At 36.9% G+C, this 9,773-nt stretch overlaps 1 pseudogene; it reads right to left on the bottom strand.

The window, feature by feature from the left end:
• Nucleotides 1–7,081: 7,081 nt before the first annotated feature.
• Nucleotides 7,082–8,244, bottom strand: LOC119523051 (annotated as a pseudogene).
• Nucleotides 8,245–9,773: the final 1,529 nt, after the last annotated feature.

The following is a 9,773-nucleotide window of genomic DNA, read 5'->3' as shown; positions in this document are numbered from 1 at the left end:
GAAATAAAATGTTTGTGTCACAACCTTTCTTCACCAAAACACTCCCTATATATTATTCCATTTTAAACAAATTTGTGTTTTTGTTCCATTTTTTGTCTGTATGTACTGCTCCATTTTTTGTCTGTATGTACTGTCTTGGGGAAAAAATATGATTCTAGGCCTAGATGTTTGAACAAGTGAGCCTCTTTCAATGTGTATATATCTTCATTTAACTTAGGAGATCAGGAATATATTAACTACTTTATATATGATTGTTGACTCTGTCCATTTATCCCTATCTCATTTTTAGGGATATTATTAAGACATGTCAACTCTCTATTTGCTACTTCCATGTCTATAATTGTCCCTCTTTTAAAATGTTTTTATTTCATTATCCTTTTACTTTGAATTCCAGAGTAGCATCTCTAGATTATTCTCCATATAACTAATTCAATTTTCCACAATCTCAATCATGTATTTGATGGCTTCTAATGTGTATTTCAATTCTGCTTATTTTATTTTTGTTTCCTGGAAGATCTTCCTGAATTCATTCACCTACTATTTTTTTTTTTTTTTGCACCCTGGTACCTGTTCATGCTTCATTTTCTTCATTGGCATATTAGTCTTCTTTCTTCTTGCTACATTACTTCTTTCACTTTTATTGTGGATGCCAGTATTTTACTAATGTTTTCTTCAAAATCCCACAGGAAATTATTGTCAGAGGTAATTATTTTTCTCTGAATCATCTGAATATCCTTCTGTGTTCTTTCCTAGGCTTCATTTCATTGGCTTTTTCCTCTTTAACTTATCTTTGAACAATTTGCCTTAATCAGGATAGATCTTTAGAGTTAAGACAACAACAACATGGGAGGGGCAAGATGGCAGCATAGAGAGGAATAGAATTTGGTTAGTCCCTTGGAACAACTAATAGACAAACATGAACAATCAGTAAATAATCTGAAACAATTGCTGGGGGAAACCATGACTGTCCACTCATTGTACACTAACTGGGATTGGGTGCAATGCCTAAGACAGCAGCATAAAATCTGTAAGTAAAAACTGCAGAATTGCACTGGAAGTCCCCTCACCCCATGGCCAGCTGAGCTGCAAGCCCTCACTGTAGGAGAAACCAGCATTCCCAGAGCCAGCAAATATAGCTAAGCTCAGCTCAAACTGAATTTTTAATTAACAAATGTGGGCTGCTGAATACAAGCTAAAACATAGACAAAGCCCCTAAAAAGCAGACAGAGGCTTTTAGAGATGACTGACTTTAAAGAGCCAGAAATTTGTTTGAAATGTTTTATTATTGTATGTTTTTTTTTTTAAATTTTTTTTCGATATAGTTGATTTAAAAAAAGTTAATTAGAAAAAAACAATGAAAAAATATGCAGAGCCCCCTTGAGGAGCTGGTGGAGAATGCAGGGGTATTGGGCTTCCCCACCTCGATGGCTGCTGATGTGCTTACAGACATAGGGGACTGGTTGTTTGATGGGTTGAGCCCTCTACCACAGGACTTGCCCTTGGGAAGACTGTTGCTGCAAAGGAGAGGCTAGGCCTCCATATAATTTTGCCTAAGAGCCTCCTCCCAAGTGCCTCTTTGTTGCTCAGATGTGGCCCTCTGTCTCTAGCTAAGCCAACTTGGCAGGTGAAATCACTGCCCTCCCCCTACATGGGATCAGACACCCAGGGGAGTGAATCTCCCTGGCAACATGGAATATGACTCCTGGGGAGGAATGTAGACCCAGCATCATGGGAAGGAGAACATCTTCTTGACCAAAAGGGGGATGTGAAGGGAAATGAAATAAGCTACAGTGGCAGAGAGATCCCAAAATGAGCTGAGAGGTCACTCTGGTGGGCACTCTTACACACAATATAGACAACCCTTTTTAGGTTCTAGTGAATTGGAGTAGCTAGCAGTAAATACCTGAAACTATCAAACTACAACCCAGAATCCATGAATCTTGAAGGTGATTGTATAAAAATGTAGCTTATGAGGGGTGACAATGTGATTGGGAAAGCCATATGGACCACACTCCCCTTTGTCTAGTTTATGGATGGATGAGTAGAAAAATGGGGGAAGGAAACAAACAAACAAAGAAACAAAGGCACCCAGTGTTCTTTTTTTACTTTAATTGCTCTTTTTCACTTTAATTATTATTCTTGTTATTTTTCTGTGTGTGGTAATGAAAGTGTCAGGGATTGATTTTGGTGATGAATGCACAACTATGTAATGGTACTTTGAACAATCAAATGTACTCTTTGTTTTGTATGACTGCATGGCATGTGAGTATATCTCAATAAAATGAATTAAAAAAATAAAAATAAAAGAAGGCTGGTTGGGAGGGCCGGAAAAAAAAAATAAAGAGCCAGAAAGGCCAGGGGCTCTCTCTGATTGACTGGTGAATCACCTAAGTGGTTTAATGGAGAGAGCTTCAGCCATTTTCAGTTCACAGCACTCTGACCCAGACAGGGGTGGAGATAAGAGAAGCACCAATTCAAATGCAGAAGATAACTCCCTAGTGGGTTTATCTTCCCTAAGAGGAAGGAGGTGGGGCCCAGCTCTAGGGATGCCCTTCCTTTCAGAAATCAGACCCCAGACCCCAGGGGAAAATAGCCAAAACAGAAACAAAATGGGCCAAACCTCCTTACACCAGTCAGAAGTGACAGTCTGACAGGCTCCACCTGCTGGGCAGGTAAGGGAAAGCACAGTGGCTAGAAGTCTCACAGGAAAGCCTGTCAATCTTCCAAGATACACCCTGAATATAATCCAATTCTGAGACCTGAACCCATTCTGGTCTGGGAAAGTCTGATTTGGGTAACTAAGGAAACCAGATGCCTAGGCAACAGAAAACTACAAATTACAATAGGAGAAACAAAGATATGGCCCAAAGGAACAAATTTACACCTCAATTAAGCTACAGTTGAGATATTGTTTCACTTTAATGAAACAATCAATTAAAGATTTTTGAAGAAATATGCTAAATCAAATAAAAATGGAGTCAACGAGTTCAGGGAAGATACTACAAAAAGATGAAGGGTATAAAGAAAACTCTGGGTGAATATAAGGTAGAAATGAAAAGTTTGAAAAAACTACTGGCAGAATCTATGGAAATGAAAGGCACAATACAAAATATGAAAACACAATGGGGACATACAACAGCAGATCTCAAGAGGCAGAAGAACACACTCAGGAACTGGAGGAAAAGACATCTGAAATCCTACACACAAAAAAACAGAGAAAAGAATGGAAAAATGTGAGCAATGTCTCTGGGTATTGAATGATATCATGAAGTGCATGAATGTACATGTCATGGTTGTCTCAGAAGGAGAAGAGAAGGGGAAAGTGGCCAAAGCACTAAGAGAGGAAGTAATCAATGAAAATTTTCCATCTCTTATGAAAGACATAAAATTACAGATCCAAGGAGCAGAGCATACCCCAAACAGAATAGATCAGAATAGACTTATGCCAAGACACTTAATAATCCAATCATCAAATGTCAAAGACAAAGAGAGAATTCTGAAAGCAGCAAGAGAAAAGCAATCCATCACATACAAAGGAAGCTTAATAAGACTATATGCAGATTTCCCATTAGAAACCATGGAGGCAAGAAGGAAGTGGTATGATATATTTAAGATACTGAATGAGAAGAACCACCAACCAAGAATCCTACATCTGGTAAAACTGTCATTTGAATATGAGGGAGAGTTTAAAATATTCTGTGACAAACAGACAATGAAAGAATTGTGAAAAAGAACCCTGCTCGGCATGAAATACTAAAGGGAGCACTACAGACAGAAAGGAAAAGATAGGAGTGAGAGGCTTGGAACAGAATTTTGGGTGATGTAGTACAACCATGTAAGTACATTGAACAAAGATGACTGTGAGTAATGGTTAAAAGGGGAAGGTTAGGAGCATGTGGGACACCAGAAGGAAAGAGGAAAGATAAAGACTGGGATTGTATAACTCAGTGAAACCCAGAGTGCTCAACAATTATGATAAAATATTCAAATATGTTTTTACATGAGAGAGAAAAAATGAATGTCAGTCTTGCAAGGTGTTAAAAATGGGGTGGTATTGGAGAAAAATACAATCAATGCCAACTAGAAACTATAGTCTATGCAATCATGGTATTATACTTCCTTTAATGTAACAAAGGCAATATACCAAAGCTAAATGCCAAAAGTGGGAGCGGGGTCATAAAGAGGGCACTGCTGATGTCTCACTCTTTAACTGTACTTTCCTTTAATTCTGTATTTCCTTTTAGTGCTTTATAGCTGTCATTTTTTGTTCTTTTCTTACTTTTTCTTTTTCTTTTAACTCTCTACCTTCTTACTCTTCATACTTTATGTAAGAAATGAAGATGTCCTTATATAGATAGTGGACCTCTATAATTAACTTCTAGTTTTAGTGTCATACATTTGTTCTAGCTCATGAAAGAGATTTGTGGTGGTGAATGCATAAATACATGATTATATAGGGAACCATCAATTGTTTACTTAGGTCAGAATGCATGTTGGGTGAACAAAACCATCTTAAAAATGGGTTGCTGAAGAAACCTTGAGGGCACTATATTGAGTGAAGTAAGAAAGACACATAAGGACAAATATTATATAGTCTCACTAATATGAGCTAATTATAACATGTAAACTAAAAGACATGAAATATAAGTTACCAGGATATAGAATGAGGCTATAGAATGGGGAGTGGTTGCTTATTATGATCAGAATGCTTAACTAGGTGAACTTAAGTGTTTGGAAATGGACAGAGGTGATGGTAGCATGTTACTGTGAGAATAACTAACAGTGCTGAATGGTGTGTGAATGTGGTGGAAAGGGGAAGCTTAGAGCCACATATCTCACCTGAAAGAAAGTTGGAGGTTAAAATATGGGAATGCATAAAAGAGTGAATCTTGTGCTAGACAATGTCTGTGATTAACTGTACAAATATTAGAAATCTCTTCCATGAACTAGAACAAATATATGACACTAAAACTAGAAGTTAATAATAGAGGTGTATATGGGGGAAAATATACATATCACAAGCTATGTACTGTATTTAGTAATATTTTAACACTCTTTCTTCAACAGTAACAAGTGTATGATACCAATACTGAGTCAATAATGGAGGGGGGATTTGTAGGGGGATGGGAGGATTTGAGTTTCCTTTTTTGTCTTTATATCTTTTCTGGAGTAATGAAAATGTGTAATTGTGGTGATGGTACCATGGGCAATTGATTGTGCACTTTGGATCTTTGGATGATTGTATGGTATGTGAAAAATCTCAATAAAATAAAAAAAAATAAATAAAGACTGAGGAGGGCCTGGAAAATGTATACTTTTGAGTATCTTGTAGGGTAATATCCTTCCTTTAACTTTTTCCCTAAAATTTGGCTTTTCTTATGTATTTAGTCATTCAGATTGACTTTAGAAATATTTTATTGGGTTCCAAAAGAAATCCTGGTGGGATTAGAAAAGAATTAAAGGAAAACAATACACTAACTTGGGAAGAATTGACACAACACTGTCTTTATATCCACTTATTCAAGTCTTGCAAACACCCTCTATTACATTTTGTGTTTTTTCCTCCTACAAGTCTTACACACTTCTTGTTGATAATGAGCTTTACACTTTCCCCTTTATTCACACCTAAATTTCTTGATTGGCTATAGCTGGCATATGGGAAAGCTACAGATTTAAAAATCTGACCATGTATTCAATGGTCACACTATAAAACTCCTTTAAACACTGTAATAAATTTTATGATTAAATATTTGGGGTTTTTCAAATAGACAAGCCAATCTGCAACTAATAATTTTGCCTCCTCCATTCCTCATTCTTGTCTTGTTATATTTGCTACAACTTCCAACATAATGTTGATATGAAACATCTCTGTTCCTGACCTTCACAGTGACCTTCTAAACTTGGTTCATCCAGTACAGTAGCCACTAGCCCCAAAGGGCTATTGAGCACTTGAAATGTGGGTAGTGTGACTGGGGACTTGAATTTTAAATTTTACTTAATTTTAATCATTTTCAGTTTAAAAGTTGATGTTTGATTCAGTTATTGGAAAACTTTCACATATGTTTGGAGCAACATGAGTATGTTTTTTCAACTGTAAATATGTCTGAAATCCAAATATAGTTCAAGAATTTTTAATGCAAATTCAGCATCTGAATTGAGAGGCATGCTATAGGTGTAGAATATACACTGAATTTTGATGTCTTGGTATGAGAAAAACATAATGTAAAATATCTCCTAAAATTTTATATGATTATGTGTTAATATAAAAATCTTTTTGGATATATTGGGTTAAATAAAATATATTGTTCCATGAAACAAAACAACAAAAATATTAATTGGCTGTGTGTCTGGCCCTTGGTACTATTCTATTTCTTTAGTTATGATTTCAGTTTTAAAGCTAGCAGCAAGGCTCATACACTGGGTTTCCAGTCCAATTTCCACTTTCTAGTCTGCATTCACTATGACATATCATCTTGTCCTATCCCTGCTGCCTGGTTCTCTGATGGAGTATAATAAACACTACAATTCCTAGAGTTGTATTACACCAGTGTTCTTCCTGTCTTTGTACATGCCAGATTATTTTGCCTATTGGGACCAAAGCACTCAGTCATCTTCATCACCACCCCACCTTTCATCCATTTATTCTCTGGGAAGCACTGTATCTGATTGGATGTAGAAAATGTGATATAAAAGGGATTATCACTATGATTTCTATACATACTGGGTAGAGAGATTGTTGCTCCAGTTTATGTTAGGTTGAAACACTTGAAATTCTTTTTTTTAATATCAAAGGTGGTTGATATAATTTCATATGGTTCAACTTAATAGCTGTTATAGAAACTAGGACTCTGAATCACAAAAATATAATAGGTAAAATCTGAGGCACATCCAAACCTTATTTGTGCCATGGAGTAGGTTTTTTCTTTCTTTTTTTTTTTTTAAAAAAGACACATTTATTCAGTGTCATGATCAGACTATTACATTTAGCAATCAACAGCATGGGTGCAAAAAAAAATCTACATTAAAACCCTTTGTTGGAATGCTTTACACTTTCCACAGAACAGAAACTAAAATAACCTGTTATACAGTTAGTTACAAATACAGTCCTCGTGTTTTTTTTTTGCTCATACACATGAGTATTGTCTAAAACATGTCTTCTTTGTAGCAGCTAGGCCCTGCCACCACTGTGCTTGGCTGAGTTCACAAATCTGTTGTAACCTGTAGCTTCCCTGTCACTTCTCTGGCTCTCCTCTCCTGCTAAGCTTTGTTTCCTGGAAGTAATTAAAACCTTCTGCCACTGCCATAGCTACTGCTGCTGCTGGAACCACCATAGCCACTTTGGTTTCATGGTTTGGCAAAGTATTGGCCTCCACCACCATAAGGGCCAGAGCTTCTGCCTCCAAAGTTTCCTCCCTTCATGGGTCCAAAATTTGAAGACTGATTGTTGTAACTGCCAAAATCATTGTAGCTTCCACCACCTCCAAAATTGCTTCCATCATTACCAAATCCATTATAGCCATCCCCACTGCCACCATATCCACCACCACCTCAGCTGCCACCAAAGCCACCATGACCACTGAAGTTTCCTTCTCGACCAAAGTTGTCATTCCCACCAAAACCACCTCCACAACCACCACCGAAGTTTCCAGAACTGCTTTGACCTCTTTGGCTGGATGAAGCACTGGCCATCTCTTGTTTAGACAGGGCTTTTCTTACTTCACAGTTGTGGCCATTCACAGTATGGTATTTCTGAATGACAACTTTATCCACAGAGTCATGGTCATCAAAGGTTACAAAAGCAAAGCCTCTCTTCTTGCCACTGCCTTGGTCAGTCATGATTTCAATTACTTCAATCTTCCCATACTGCTCAAAATAATCTCTTAGGTGATGTTCTTCAGTGTCTTCTTTAATGCCACCAACAAAGATCTTCTTCACAGTTAAGTGGGCACCTGGTCTTTGAGAGTCTTCTCTTGAGACAGCCCTCTTTGGTTCCACAACTCTTCCATCCACCTTACGTGGCCTTGCATTAATAGCTGCATCCACCTCCTCCACAGTAGAGTACGTGACAAACCCAAAGCCTCTGGAGCGTTTGGTGTTTGGATCTCTCATTACCACACAGTCAGTGAGTGTTCCCCATTGCTCAAAATGGCTCCTCAGACTTTCATCGGTTGTTTCAAAGCTTAGCCCCCCAATGAAAAGCTTCAGCAGCTGTTCAGGCTCTTTAGGAGACTCTGACTTAGACATGACGGCAGTGGGAGGAAAGAATTCAATGATGTTTCCTCGGCGGCGTCCACAGGCAGAAAGCTAGGTTTTTTCTTTAAACTAATCTTGTATTTAGTAGAGTTCACTACCAAATTCTGAAATTTTTTAGTTTGTCACTGCATTTTCAGTGTGGATGTTAGGCTTCATCTTTCTTCTCTTTACTGATAGTCTAATATAATGTTTACAGGGACTTATTGGAGGGGATACTATTAGATTTATCCCTTTAAATAGTTTTATTGAGGGATCATTGATATACAATAATATGCACATATGTAAACTGTACACTTGATGAGTTTTCATAACTGAGCCTGTGAAACCATCACTAAACTCAAGTTAGTGAACATGTCCATCACTGGCAAAAGTTTACTCTTCCCTTTTGTAGTCCTTTGCTCCTGCTACTCCATCACCCACAGACCCATCCCTAGGCAACACTGATCTGCTTTATATCAGTATAGATTAGTGGTGTTTTATGGAGTTTAATAGATAAAATAACACATTATAGGTCCTTTTTATCTGACTTTTTCACTCAAAAGAGTTATTTTGAGATTCATGCATATTTTAGCATACAACAGCATTTCATTCCTTTTTATTGCTTATTAGTATTTCATTGTAAGGATGTGCCACTACATTTTTAGTCATTCCCCTCTTGATTGACATTTAGGTGGTTTCCAGGTTTTGCTAGTACAAGCAAGGCTACTATTAACATTTGTGTCTAAGTCTTTGTGTAGGTTTATACATTTATTTTTCTTGGATAAATACCTAGGTGTGGAATGGCTGGGTCATATGGAAGGTGTATGTTTAGCATTTAAAGAAAACATACCATTTTTCCTTCCCATTAGCAAAGTATGAGAGTTCCTGTTTCTTTGTATCCTTGTGAACACTTGGTATCGTCCCTCTTTCTTTTACATTTTAGCCATTATAATAGCCTGTAGGAGGTGGCATCCAATTGTGGTTTTACTTTGAGTTAGTTTAATGAAAATTGATTTCATTAAACTATTTTCATATGCATAATTAGCATTCAAAGACTTTCATTGGTTAACTGTTTTTTTCAAATCCTTTGCCCATTGGGTTGTTTCTCTTTCTTTGCATTGTAAAGTTTCTTCATATATTGTAGTTACAAGTCCCCAGTCAGCTATATGTTTTGTTGTTTTGCTTTGCTTTGCCTTGTTTCCCTGATAAAGATTTGCATTCTGGATTCTAGCCCTTTGTCATGAGAATTTTTCTTTTTTAATTTCAAAATTTACAAACTCTATATACCTACTTAGCAACAATTCTCTGCTCCTCCCTCATCACATCCTATACTAACCTCTAATCTACTTTCTGTCACTATGAATTTTCTCTTTCAGATATGTCACAGAATTGAAATAATTCAGTATATATGTGTTGTAGAACTCCAATTAGAATTACTTGTATGGCAGATCAAGTGTTGACAAACTCCCTCAGTTTTTGTTTATCTATCTTAATCTCTCCCTCATTTTTGAAAGACAGTTTTGCCTGATATAGAATTTGAG

Source organism: Choloepus didactylus, chromosome X (genome assembly GCF_015220235.1).
Source record: "Choloepus didactylus isolate mChoDid1 chromosome X, mChoDid1.pri, whole genome shotgun sequence".
NCBI lineage: Eukaryota > Metazoa > Chordata > Mammalia > Pilosa > Megalonychidae > Choloepus > Choloepus didactylus.
Note: the sequence above shows the minus strand (reverse complement) of the source record. Positions and strands in the feature narration are given on the sequence as shown.